Below are 12838 nucleotides of genomic sequence, written 5' to 3' on the forward strand. Positions count from 1 at the left end.
TAAGACAGTAGCTATGAGGCCAGCGTAAGAGTCCAAGACCTTAACCATTAGGCCAGAGTAAGAGTTAAGACAGTAGCTATTAGGCCAGAGTAAGAGTTAAGACAGTAGTTATTAGGCCAGAGTAAGAGTTAAGACAGTAGCTATGAGGCCAGAGTAAGAGTTAAGACAGTAGCTATGAGGCCAGAGTAAGAGTTAAGATAGTAGCTATGAGGCCAGAGTAAGAGTTAAGACAGTAGCTATGAGGCCAGAGTAAGAGTCCAAGACCTTAACCATTAGGCCAGAGTAAGAGTTAAGACAGCAGCTATGAGGCCAGAGTAAGAGTTAAGACAGTAGCTATGAGGCCAGAGTAAGAGTCAAGATCTTAACCATTAGGCCAGAGTAAGAGTTAAGACAGTAGCTATGAGGCCAGAGTAAGAGTTAAGACAGTAGCTATGAGGCCAGAGTAAGAGTTAAGACAGTAGCTATGAGGCTAGAGTAAGAGTTAAGACAGTAGCTATGAGGCCAGAGTAAGAGTTAAGACAGTAGCTATTAGGCCAGAGTAAGAGTCCAAGACCTTAACCATTAGGCCAGAGTAAGAGTTAAGACAGTAGCTATGAGGCCAGAGTAAGAGTTAAGACAGTAGCTATGAGGCCAGAGTAAGAGTCCAAGACCTTTACCATTAGGCCAGAGTAAGAGTTAAGACAGTAGTTATTAGGCCAGAGTAAGAGTTAAGACAGTATCTATGAGGCCAGAGTAAGAGTCCAAGACCTTAACCATTAGGGCAGAGTAAAAGTCCAAGACCTTAACCATTAGGCCAGAGTAAGAGTTAAGACAGTAGCTATGAGGCCAGAGTAAGAGTTAAGACAGTAGCTATGAGGCCAGAGTAAGAGTTAAGACAGTAGCTATGAGGCCAGAGTAAGAGTTAAGACAGTAGCTATGAGGCCAGAGTAAGAGTCCAAGACCTTAACCATTAGGCCAGAGTAAGAGTTAAGACAGTAGCTATGAGGCCAGAGTAAGAGTCCAAGACCTTAACCATTAGGCCAGAGTAAGAGTTAAGACAGTAGCTATGAGGCCAGAGTAAGAGTCCAAGACCTTAAAAATTAGGCCAGAGTAGGAGTTAAGACAGTAGCTATGAGGCCAGAGTAAGAGTTAAGATAGTAGCTATTAGGCCAGAGTAAGAGTTAAGACAGTAGCTATTAGGCCAGAGTAAGAGTTAAGACAGTAGCTATGAGGCCAGAGTAAGAGTTAAGACAGTAGCTATGAGGCCAGAGTAAGAGTTAAGACAGTAGCTATAAGGCCAGAGTAAGAGTTAAGACAGTAGCTATGAGGCCAGAGTAAGAGTCCAAGACCTTAACCATTAGGCCAGAGTAAGAGTTAAGACAGTAGCTATGAGGCCAGAGTAAGAGTTAAGACAGTAGCTATGAGGCCAGAGTAAGAGTCCAAGACCTTAACCATTAGGCCAGAGTAAGGGTTAAGACAGTAGCTATGAGGCCAGAGTAAGAGTTAAGACAGTAGCTATGAGGCCAGATTAAGAGTTAAGACAGTAGCTATGAGGCCAGAGTAAGAGTCCAAGACCTTAACCATTAGGCCAGAGTAAGAGTTAAAACAATAGCTATGAGGCCAGAGTAAGAGTTAAGACAGTAGCTATTAGGCCAGAGTAAGAGTTAAGACAGTAGCTATCAGGCCAGAGTAAAAGTTAAGACAGTAGCTATGAGGCCAGAGTAAGAGTTAAGACAGTAGCTATGAGGCCAGAGTAAGAGTTTAGACAGTAGCTATTAGGCCACAGTAAGAGTCCAAGACCTTAACCATTAGGCCATAGTAAGAGTTAAGACAGTAGCTATGAGGCCAGAGTAAGAGTCCAAGACCTTAACCATTAGGCCAGAGTAAGAGTTAAGACAGTAGCTCTGAGGCCAGAGTAAGAGTTAAGACAGTAGCTATCACGCCAGAGTAAGAGTTAAGACAGTAGCTGTGAGGCCAGAGTAAGAGTTAAGACAGTAGCTATGAGGCTAGAGTAAGAGTTAAGACAGTAGCTATGAGGCCAGAGTAAGAGTCCAAGACCTTAACCATTAGGCCAGAGTAAGAGTTAAGACAGTAGCTATGAGGCCAGAGTAAGAGTTAAGACAATAGCTATTAGGCCACAGTAAGAGTCCAAGACCTTAACAATTAGGCCAGAGTAAGAGTTAAGACAGTAGCTATGAGGCCAGAGTAAGAGTTAAGACAGTAGTTATTAGGCCAGAGTAAGAGTTAAGACAGTAGCTATGAGGCCAGAGTAAGAGTTAAGACAGTAGCTATGAGGCCAGAGTAAGAGTTAAGACAGTAGCTATGAGGCCAGAGTAAGAGTTAAGACAGTAGCTATTAGGCCAGAGTAAGAGTTAAGACAGTAGCTATGAGGCCAGAGTAAGAGTTAAGACAGTAGCTATGAGGCCAGAGTAAGAGCCCAAGACCTTAACCATTAGGCCAGAGTAAGAGTTAAGACAATAGCTATTAGGCCACAGTAAGAGTCCAAGACCTTAACAATTAGGCCAGAGTAAGAGTTAAGACAGTAGCTATGAGGCCAGAGTAAGAGTTAAGACAGTAGCTATTAGGCCAGAGTAAGAGTCCAATACCTTAACCATTAGGCCAGAGTAAGAGGTATGACAGTAGCTCTGAGGCCAGAGTAATAGTTAAGGCAGTAGCTATGAGGCCAGAGTAAGAGTTAAGACAGTAGCTATGAGGCCAGAGTAAGAGTTAAGACAGTAGCTATGAGGCCAGAGTAAGAGTTAAGACAGTAGCTATGAGGCCAGAGTAAGAGCCCAAGACCTTAACCATTAGGCCAGAGTAAGAGTTAAGACAGTAGCTATGAGGCCAGAGTAAGAGTTAAGGCAGTAGCTATTAGGCCAGAAGAAGAGTCCAAGGCCTTAACCATTAGGCCAGAGTAAGAGTTAAGACAGTAGCTATGAGGCCAGAGTAAGAGTTAAGACAGTAGCTATGAGGCCAGAGTAAGAGTTAAGACAGTAGCTATGAGGCCAGCGTAAGAGTCCAAGACCTTAACCATTAGGCCAGAGTAAGAGTTAAGACAGTAGCTATTAGGCCAGAGTAATACTTAAGACAGTAGTTATTAGGCCAGAGTAAGAGTTAAGACAGTAGCTATGAGGCCAGAGTAAGAGTTAAGACAGTAGCTATGAGGCCAGAGTAAGAGTTAAGACAGTAGCTATGAGGCCAGAGTAAGAGTTAAGACAGTAGCTATTAGGCCAGAGTAAGAGTTAAGACAGTAGCTATTGGGACAGAGTAAGAGTTAAGACAGTAGCTATGAGGCCAGAGTAAGAGTTAAGACAGTTGCTATGAGGCCAGAGTAAGAGTCCAAGACCTTAACCATTAGGCCAGAGTAAGAGTTAAGACAGTAGCTATGAGGCCAGAGTAAGAGTTAAGACAGTAGCTATGAGGCCAGAGTAAGAGTTAAGACAGTAGCTATGAGGCTAGAGTAAGAGTTAAGACAGTAGCTATGAGGCCAGAGTAAGAGTTAAGACAGTAGCTATGAGGCCAGAGTAAGAGTCCAAGACCTTAACCATTAGGCCAGAGTAAGAGTTAAGACAGTAGCTATGAGGCCAGAGTTAGAGTTAAGACAGTAGCTATGAGGCCAGAGTAAGAGTTAAGACAGTAGCTATGAGGCCAGAGTAAGAGTCCAAGACCTTAACCATTAGGCCAGAGTAAGAGTTAAGACAGTAGCTATGAGGCCAGAGTAAGAGTTAAGACAGTAGCTATGAGGCCAGAGTAAGAGTCCAAGACCTTAACCATTAGGCCAGAGTAAGAGTTAAGAAAGTAGCTATGAGGCCAGATTAAGAGTTAAGACAGTAGCTATTAGACCAGAGTAAGAGTTAAGACAGTAGCTATTAGGCCAGAGTAAGAGTTAAGACAGTAGCTATGAGGCCAGAGTAAGAGTTAAGACAGTAGCTATGAGGCCAGAGTAAGAGTTAAGACAGTAGCTATTAGGCCAGAGTAAGAGTTAAGACAGTAGATATGAGGCCAGAGTAAAAGTTGGGACAGTAGCTATGAGGCCAGAGTAAGAGTCCAAGACCTTAACCATTAGGCCAGAGTAAGAGTTAAGACACTAGCTATGAGGCCAGAGTAAGAGTTAAGACAGTAGCTATGAGGCCAGAGTAAGAGTCCAATACCTTAACCATTAGGCCAGAGTAAGATTTAAGACAGTAGCTATGAGGCCAGAGTAAGAGTTAAGACATTAGCTATTAGGCCAAAGTAAGAGTTAAGACAGTAGCTATTAGGCCAGAAGAAGAGTCCAAGACCTTAACCATTAGGCCAGAGTAAGAGTTAAGACAATAGCTATGAGGCCAGAGTAAGAGTTAAGACAGTAGCTATGAGGCCAGAGTAAGAGTTAAGATAGTAGCTATGAAGCCAGAGTAAGAGTTAAGACAGTAGCTATGAGGCCAGAGTAAGAGTCCAAGACCTTAACCATTAGGCCAGAGTAAGAGTTAAGACAGTAGCTATTAGGCCAGAGTAAGAGTTAAGACAGTAGCTATGAGGCCAGAGTAAGAGTCCAAGACCTTAACTATTAGGCCAGAGTAAGAGTTAAGACAGTAGCTATGAGGCCAGAGTAAGAGTTAAGACAGTAGCTATGAGGCCAGAGTAATAGTCCAAGACCTTAACCATTAGGCCAGAGTAAGAGTCCAAGACCTTAACCATTAGGCCAGAGTAAGAGTCCAAGAACTTAACCATTAGGCCAGAGTAAGAGTTAAGACAGTAGCTATGAGGCCAGAGTAAGAGTTAAAACAGTAGCTATGAGGCCAGAGTAAGAGTTAAGACAGTAGCTATGAGGCCAGATTAAGAGTTGAGACAGTAGCTATTAGGCCAGAGTAAGAGTTAAGACAGTAGCTATGAGGCCAGAGTAAGAGTCCAAGACCTTAACCATTAGGCCAGAGTAAGAGTTAAGACAGTAGCTATGAGGCCAGAGTAAGAGTTAAGACAGTAGATATGAGGCCAGAGTAAGAGTTAAGACAGTAGCAATTAGGCCAGAGTAGGAGTTAAGACAGTAGCTATGAGGCCAGAGTAAGAGTTAAGACAGTAGCTATGAGGCCAGAGTAAGAGTTAAGACAGTAGCTATGAGGCCAGAGTAAGAGTCCAAGACCTTAACCATTAGGCCAGAGTAAGAGTTAAGACAGTAGCTATGAGGCCAGAGTAATAGTTAAGACAGTAGCTATGAGGCCAGAGTAAGAGTCCAAGACCTTAAAAATTAGGCCAGAGTAGGAGTTAAGACAGTAGCTATGAGGCCAGAGTAAGAGTTAAGATAGTAGCTATTAGGCCAGAGTAAGAGTTAAGACAGTAGCTATTAGGCCAGAGTAAGAGTTAAGACAGTAGCTATGAGGCCAGAGTAAGAGTTAAAACAGTAGCTATGAGGCCAGAGTAAGAGTTAAGACAGTAGCTATTAGGCCAGAGTGAGAGTTAAGACAGTAGCTATTAGGCCAGAGAAAGAGTTAAGACAGTAGCTATGAGGCCAGAGTAAGAGTTAAGACAGTAGCTATGAGGCCAGAGTAAGAGTTAAGACAGTAGCTATGAGGCCAGAGTAAGAGTCCAAGACCTTAACCATTAGGCCAGAGTAAGAGTTAAGACAGTAGCTATGAGGCCAGAGTAAGAGTCCAAGACCTTAACCATTAGGCCAGAGTAAGAGTTAAGACAGTAGCTATGAGGCCAGAGTAAGAGTTAAGACAGTAGCGATGAGGCCAGAGTAAGAGTCCAAGACCTTAACCATTAGGCCAGAGTAAGAGTTAAGACAGTAGCTATGAGGCCAGAGTAAGAGTTAAGACATTAGCTATTAGGCCAAAGTAAGAGTTAAGACAGTAGCTATTAGGCCAGAAGAAGAGTCCAAGACCTTAACCATTAGGCCAGAGTAAGAGTTAAGACAATAGCTATGAGGCCAGAGTAAGGGTTAAGACAGTAGCTATGAGGCCAGAGTAAGAGTTAAGATAGTAGCTATGAAGCCAGAGTAAGAGTTAAGACAGTAGCTATGAGGCCAGAGTAAGAGTCCAAGACCTTAACCATTAGGCCAGAGTAAGAGTTAAGACAGTAGCTATTAGGCCAGAGTAAGAGTTAAGACAGTAGCTATGAGGCCAGAGTAAGAGTCCAAGACCTTAACCATTAGGCCAGAGTAAGAGTTAAGACAGTAGCTATGAGGCCAGAGTAAGAGTTAAGACAGTAGCTATGAGGCCAGAGTAATAGTCCAAGACCTTAACCATTAGGCCAGAGTAAGAGTCCAAGACCTTAACCATTAGGCCAGAGTAAGAGTTAAGACAGTAGCTATGAGGCCAGAGTAAGAGTTAAGACAGTAGCTATGAGGCCAGAGTAAGAGTTAAGACAGTAGCTATGAGGCCAGAGTAAGAGTTAAGACAGTAGCTATTAGGCCAGAGTAAGAGTTAAGACAGTAGCTATGAGGCCAGAGTAAGAGTCCAAGACTTAACCATTAGGCCAGAGTAAGAGTTAAGACAGTAGCTATGAGGCCAGAGTAAGAGTCCAAGACCTTAACCATTAGGCCAGAGTAAGATTTAAGCCAGCAGCTATGAGGTCAGAGTAAGAGTTAAGACAGTAGCTATGAGGCCAGAGTAAGAGTTAAGACAGTAGCTATGAGGCCAGAGTAAGAGTCCAAGACCTTAACCATTAGGCCAGAGTAAGAGTTAAGACAGTAGCTATGAGGCCAGAGTAAGAGTTAAGACAGTAGCTATGAGGCCAGAGTAATAGTTAAGACAGTAGCTATAAGGCCAGAGTAAGAGTCCAAGACCTTAGAAATTAGGCCAGAGTAGGAGTTAAGACAGTAGCTATGAGGCCAGAGTAAGAGTTAAGATAGTAGCTATTAGGCCAGAGTAAGAGTTAAGACAGTAGCTATTAGGCCAGAGTAAGAGTTAAGACAGTAGCTATGAGGCCAGAGTAAGAGTTAAAAAAGTAGCTATGAGGCCAGAGTAAGAGTTAAGACAGTAGCTATTAGGCCAGAGTGAGAGTTAAGACAGTAGCTATTAGGCCAGAGAAAGAGTTCAGACAGTAGCTATGAGGCCAGAGTAAGAGTTAAGACAGTAGCTATGAGGCCAGAGTAAGAGTTAAGACAGTAGCTATGAGGCCAGAGTAAGAGTCCAAGACCTTAACCATTAGGCCAGAGTAAGAGTTAAGACAGTAGCTATGAGGCCAGAGTAAGAGTCCAAGACCTTAACCATTAGGCCAGAGTAAGAGTTAAGACAGTAGCTATGAGGCCAGAGTAAGAGTTAAGACAGTAGCTATGAGGCCAGAGTAAGAGTCCAAGACCTTAACCATTAGGCCAGAGTAAGAGTTAAGACAGTAGCTATGAGGCCAGAGTAAGAGTTAAGACAGTAGCTATGAGGCCATATTAAGAGTTAAGACAGTAGCTATGAGGCCAGAGTAAGAGTCCAAGACCTTAACCATTAGGCCAGAGTAAGAGTTAAAACAATAGCTATGAGGCCAGAGTAAGAGTTAAGACAGTAGCTATTAGGCCAGAGTAAGAGTTAAGACAGTAGCTATGAGGCCAGAGTAAGAGTTAAGACAGTAGCTATTAGGCCAGAGTTAGAGTTAAGACAGTAGCTATCAGGCCAGAGTAAGAGTTAAGACAGTAGCTATGAGGCCAGAGTAAGAGTTAAGACAGTAGCTATGAGGCCAGAGTAAGAGTTTAGACAGTAGCTATTAGGCCAGAGTAAGAGTCAAAGACCTTAACCATTAGGCCATAGTAAGAGTTAAGACAGTAGCTATGAGGCCAGAGTAAGAGTCCAAGACCTTAACCATTAGGCCAGAGTAAGAGTTAAGACAGTAGCTATGAGGCCAGAGTAAGAGTTACGACAGTAGCTATGAGGCCAGAGTAAGAGTTAAGACAGTAGCTATGAGGCCAGAGTAAGAGTCCAAGACCTTAACCATTAGGCCAGAGTAAGAGTTAAGACAGTAGCTATGAGGCCAGAGTAAGAGTCCAAGACCTTAACCATTAGGCCAGAGTAAGAGTTAAGACAGTAGCTATGAGGCCAGAGTAAGAGTTACGACAGTAGCTATGAGGCCAGAGTAAGAGTTAAGACAGTAGCTATGAGGCCAGAGTAAGAGTCCAAGACCTTAACCATTAGGCCAGAGTAAGAGTTAAGACAGTAGCTATGAGGCCAGAGTAAGAGTCCAAGACCTTAACCATTAGGCCAGAGTAAGAGTTAAGACAGTAGCTATGAGGCCAGAGTAAGAGTTAAGACAGTAGCTATGAGGCCAGAGTAAGAGTTAAGACAGTAGCTATGAGGCCAGAGTAAGAGTTAAGACAGTAGCTATTGGGCCAGAGTAAGAGTTAAGACAGTAGCTATGAGGCCAGAGTAAGAGTTAAGACAGTAGCTATGAGGCTAGAGTAAGAGATAAGACAGTAGCTATGAGGCTAGAGTAAGAGTTAAGACAGTAGCTATTAGGCCACAGTAAGAGTCAAAGACCTTAACCATTAGGCCATAGTAAGAGTTAAGACAGTAGCTATGAGGCCAGAGTAAGAGTCCAAGACCTTAACCATTAGGCCAGAGTAAGAGTTAAGACAGTAGCTATGAGGCCAGAGTAAGAGTTAAGACAGTAGCTGTTAGGCCAGAGTAAGAGTCCAAGACCTTAACCATTAGGCCAGAGTAAGAGTTAAGACAGTAGCTCTGAGGCCAGTGTAAGAGTTAAGACAGTAGCTATGAGGCCAGAGTAAGAGTTAAGACAGTAGCTATGAGGCCAGAGTAAGAGTTAAAACAGTAGCTATGAGGCCAGAGTAAGAGTTAAGACAGTAGCTATTAGGCCAGAGTGAGAGTTAAGACAGTAGCTATTAGGCCAGAGAAAGAGTTAAGACAGTAGCTATGAGGCCAGAGTAAGAGTTAAGACAGTAGCTATGAGGCCAGAGTAAGAGTTAAGACAGTAGCTATGAGGCCAGAGTAAGAGTCCAAGACCTTAACCATTAGGCCAGAGTAAGAGTTAAGACAGTAGCTATGAGGCCAGAGTAAGAGTCCAAGACCTTAACCATTAGGCCAGAGTAAGAGTTAAGACAGTAGCTATGAGGCCAGAGTAAGAGTTAAGACAGTAGCTATGAGGCCAGAGTAAGAGTTAAGACATTAGCTATTAGGCCAAAGTAAGAGTTAAGACAGTAGCTATTAGGCCAGAAGAAGAGTCCAAGACCTTAACCATTAGGCCAGAGTAAGAGTTAAGACAATAGCTATGAGGCCAGAGTAAGAGTTAAGACAGTAGCTATGAGGCCAGAGTAAGAGTTAAGATAGTAGCTATGAAGCCAGAGTAAGAGTTAAGACAGTAGCTATGAGGCCAGAGTAAGAGTCCAAGACCTTAACCATTAGGCCAGAGTAAGAGTTAAGACAGTAGCTATTAGGCCAGAGTAAGAGTTAAGACAGTAGCTATGAGGCCAGAGTAAGAGTCCAAGACCTTAACCATTAGGCCAGAGTAACAGTTAAGACAGTAGCTATGAGGCCAGAGTAAGAGTTAAGACAGTAGCTATGAGGCCAGAGTAATAGTCCAAGACCTTAACCATTAGGCCAGAGTAAGAGTCCAAGACCTTAACCATTAGGCCAGAGTAAGAGTTAAGACAGTAGCTATGAGGCCAGAGTAAGAGTTAAGACAGTAGCTATGAGGCCAGAGTAAGAGTTAAGACAGTAGCTATGAGGCCAGAGTAAGAGTTAAGACAGTAGCTATTAGGCCAGAGTAAGAGTTAAGGCAGTAGCTATGAGGCCAGAGTAAGAGTCCAAGACCTTAACCATTAGGCCAGAGTAAGAGTTAAGACAGTAGCTATGAGGCCAGAGTAAGAGTCCAATACCTTAACCATTAGGCCAGAGTAAGATTTAAGCCAGTAGCTATGAGGTCAGAGTAAGAGTTAAGACAGTAGCTATGAGGCCAGAGTAAGAGTTAAGACAGTAGCTATGAGGCCAGAGTAAGAGTCCAAGACCTTAACCATTAGGCCAGAGTAAGAGTTAAGACAGTAGCTATGAGGCCAGAGTAAGAGTTAAGACAGTAGCTATGAGGCCAGAGTAATAGTTAAGACAGTAGCTATGAGGCCAGAGTAAGAGTCCAAGACCTTAACCATTAGGCCAGAGTAAGAGTTAAGACAGTAGCTATGAGGCCAGAGTAGGAGTTAAGACAGTAGCTATGAGGCCAGAGTAAGAGTTAAGATAGTAGCTATTAGGCCAGAGTAAGAGTTAAGACAGTAGCTATTAGGCCAGAGTAAGAGTTAAGACAGTAGCTATGAGGCCAGAGTAAGAGTTAAAACAGTAGCTATGAGGCCAGAGTAAGAGTTAAGACAGTAGCTATTAGGCCAGAGTGAGAGTTAAGACAGTAGCTATTAGGCCAGAGAAAGAGTTCAGACAGTAGCTATGAGGCCAGAGTAAGAGTTAAGACAGTAGCTATGAGGCCAGAGTAAGAGTTAAGACAGTAGCTATGAGGCCAGAGTAAGAGTCCAAGACCTTAACCATTAGGCCAGAGTAAGAGTTAAGACAGTAGCTATGAGGCCAGAGTAAGAGTCCAAGACCTTAACCATTAGGCCAGAGTAAGAGTTAAGACAGTAGCTATGAGGCCAGAGTAAGAGTTAAGACAGTAGCTATGAGGCCAGAGTAAGAGTCCAAGACCTTAACCATTAGGCCAGAGTAAGAGTTAAGACAGTAGCTATGAGGCCAGAGTAAGAGTTAAGACAGTAGCTATGAGGCCAGATTAAGAGTTAAGACAGTAGCTATGAGGCCAGAGTAAGAGTCCAAGACCTTAACCATTAGGCCAGAGTAAGAGTTAAAACAATAGCTATGAGGCCAGAGTAAGAGTTAAGACAGTAGCTATTAGGCCAGAGTAAGAGTTAAGACAGTAGCTATGAGGCCAGAGTAAGAGTTAAGACAGTAGCTATTAGGCCAGAGTAAGAGTTAAGACAGTAGCTATGAGGCCAGAGTAAGAGCCCAAGACCTTAACCATTAGGCCAGAGTAAGAGTTAAGACAGTAGCTATGAGGCCAGAGTAAGAGTTAAGGCAGTAGCTATTAGGCCAGAAGAAGAGTCCAAGGCCTTAACCATTAGGCCAGAGTAAGAGTTAAGACAGTAGCTATGAGGCCAGAGTAAGAGTTAAGACAGTAGCTATGAGGCCAGAGTAAGAGTTAAGACAGTAGCTATGAGGCCAGCGTAAGAGTCCAAGACCTTAACCATTAGGCCAGAGTAAGAGTTAAGACAGTAGCTATTAGGCCAGAGTAATACTTAAGACAGTAGTTATTAGGCCAGAGTAAGAGTTAAGACAGTAGCTATGAGGCCAGAGTAAGAGTTAAGACAGTAGCTATGAGGCCAGAGTAAGAGTTAAGACAGTAGCTATGAGGCCAGAGTAAGAGTTAAGACAGTAGCTATTAGGCCAGAGTAAGAGTTAAGACAGTAGCTATTGGGACAGAGTAAGAGTTAAGACAGTAGCTATGAGGCCAGAGTAAGAGTTAAGACAGTTGCTATGAGGCCAGAGTAAGAGTCCAAGACCTTAACCATTAGGCCAGAGTAAGAGTTAAGACAGTAGCTATGAGGCCAGAGTAAGAGTTAAGACAGTAGCTATGAGGCCAGAGTAAGAGTTAAGACAGTAGCTATGAGGCTAGAGTAAGAGTTAAGACAGTAGCTATGAGGCCAGAGTAAGAGTTAAGACAGTAGCTATGAGGCCAGAGTAAGAGTCCAAGACCTTAACCATTAGGCCAGAGTAAGAGTTAAGACAGTAGCTATGAGGCCAGAGTTAGAGTTAAGACAGTAGCTATGAGGCCAGAGTAAGAGTTAAGACAGTAGCTATGAGGCCAGAGTAAGAGTCCAAGACCTTAACCATTAGGCCAGAGTAAGAGTTAAGACAGTAGCTATGAGGCCAGAGTAAGAGTTAAGACAGTAGCTATGAGGCCAGAGTAAGAGTCCAAGACCTTAACCATTAGGCCAGAGTAAGAGTTAAGAAAGTAGCTATGAGGCCAGATTAAGAGTTAAGACAGTAGCTATTAGACCAGAGTAAGAGTTAAGACAGTAGCTATTAGGCCAGAGTAAGAGTTAAGACAGTAGCTATGAGGCCAGAGTAAGAGTTAAGACAGTAGCTATGAGGCCAGAGTAAGAGTTAAGACAGTAGCTATTAGGCCAGAGTAAGAGTTAAGACAGTAGATATGAGGCCAGAGTAAAAGTTGGGACAGTAGCTATGAGGCCAGAGTAAGAGTCCAAGACCTTAACCATTAGGCCAGAGTAAGAGTTAAGACACTAGCTATGAGGCCAGAGTAAGAGTTAAGACAGTAGCTATGAGGCCAGAGTAAGAGTCCAATACCTTAACCATTAGGCCAGAGTAAGATTTAAGACAGTAGCTATGAGGCCAGAGTAAGAGTTAAGACATTAGCTATTAGGCCAAAGTAAGAGTTAAGACAGTAGCTATTAGGCCAGAAGAAGAGTCCAAGACCTTAACCATTAGGCCAGAGTAAGAGTTAAGACAATAGCTATGAGGCCAGAGTAAGAGTTAAGACAGTAGCTATGAGGCCAGAGTAAGAGTTAAGATAGTAGCTATGAAGCCAGAGTAAGAGTTAAGACAGTAGCTATGAGGCCAGAGTAAGAGTCCAAGACCTTAACCATTAGGCCAGAGTAAGAGTTAAGACAGTAGCTATTAGGCCAGAGTAAGAGTTAAGACAGTAGCTATGAGGCCAGAGTAAGAGTCCAAGACCTTAACTATTAGGCCAGAGTAAGAGTTAAGACAGTAGCTATGAGGCCAGAGTAAGAGTTAAGACAGTAGCTATGAGGCCAGAGTAATAGTCCAAGACCTTAACCATTAGGCCAGAGTAAGAATCCAAGACCTTAACCATTAGGCCAGAGTAAGAGTCCAAGAACTTAACCATTAGGCCAGAGTAAGAGTTAAGACAGTAG

The sequence above is a fragment of the Triturus cristatus genome, chromosome 9 (genome assembly GCF_964204655.1).
Source record: "Triturus cristatus chromosome 9, aTriCri1.1, whole genome shotgun sequence".
Classification (NCBI taxonomy): domain Eukaryota; kingdom Metazoa; phylum Chordata; class Amphibia; order Caudata; family Salamandridae; genus Triturus; species Triturus cristatus.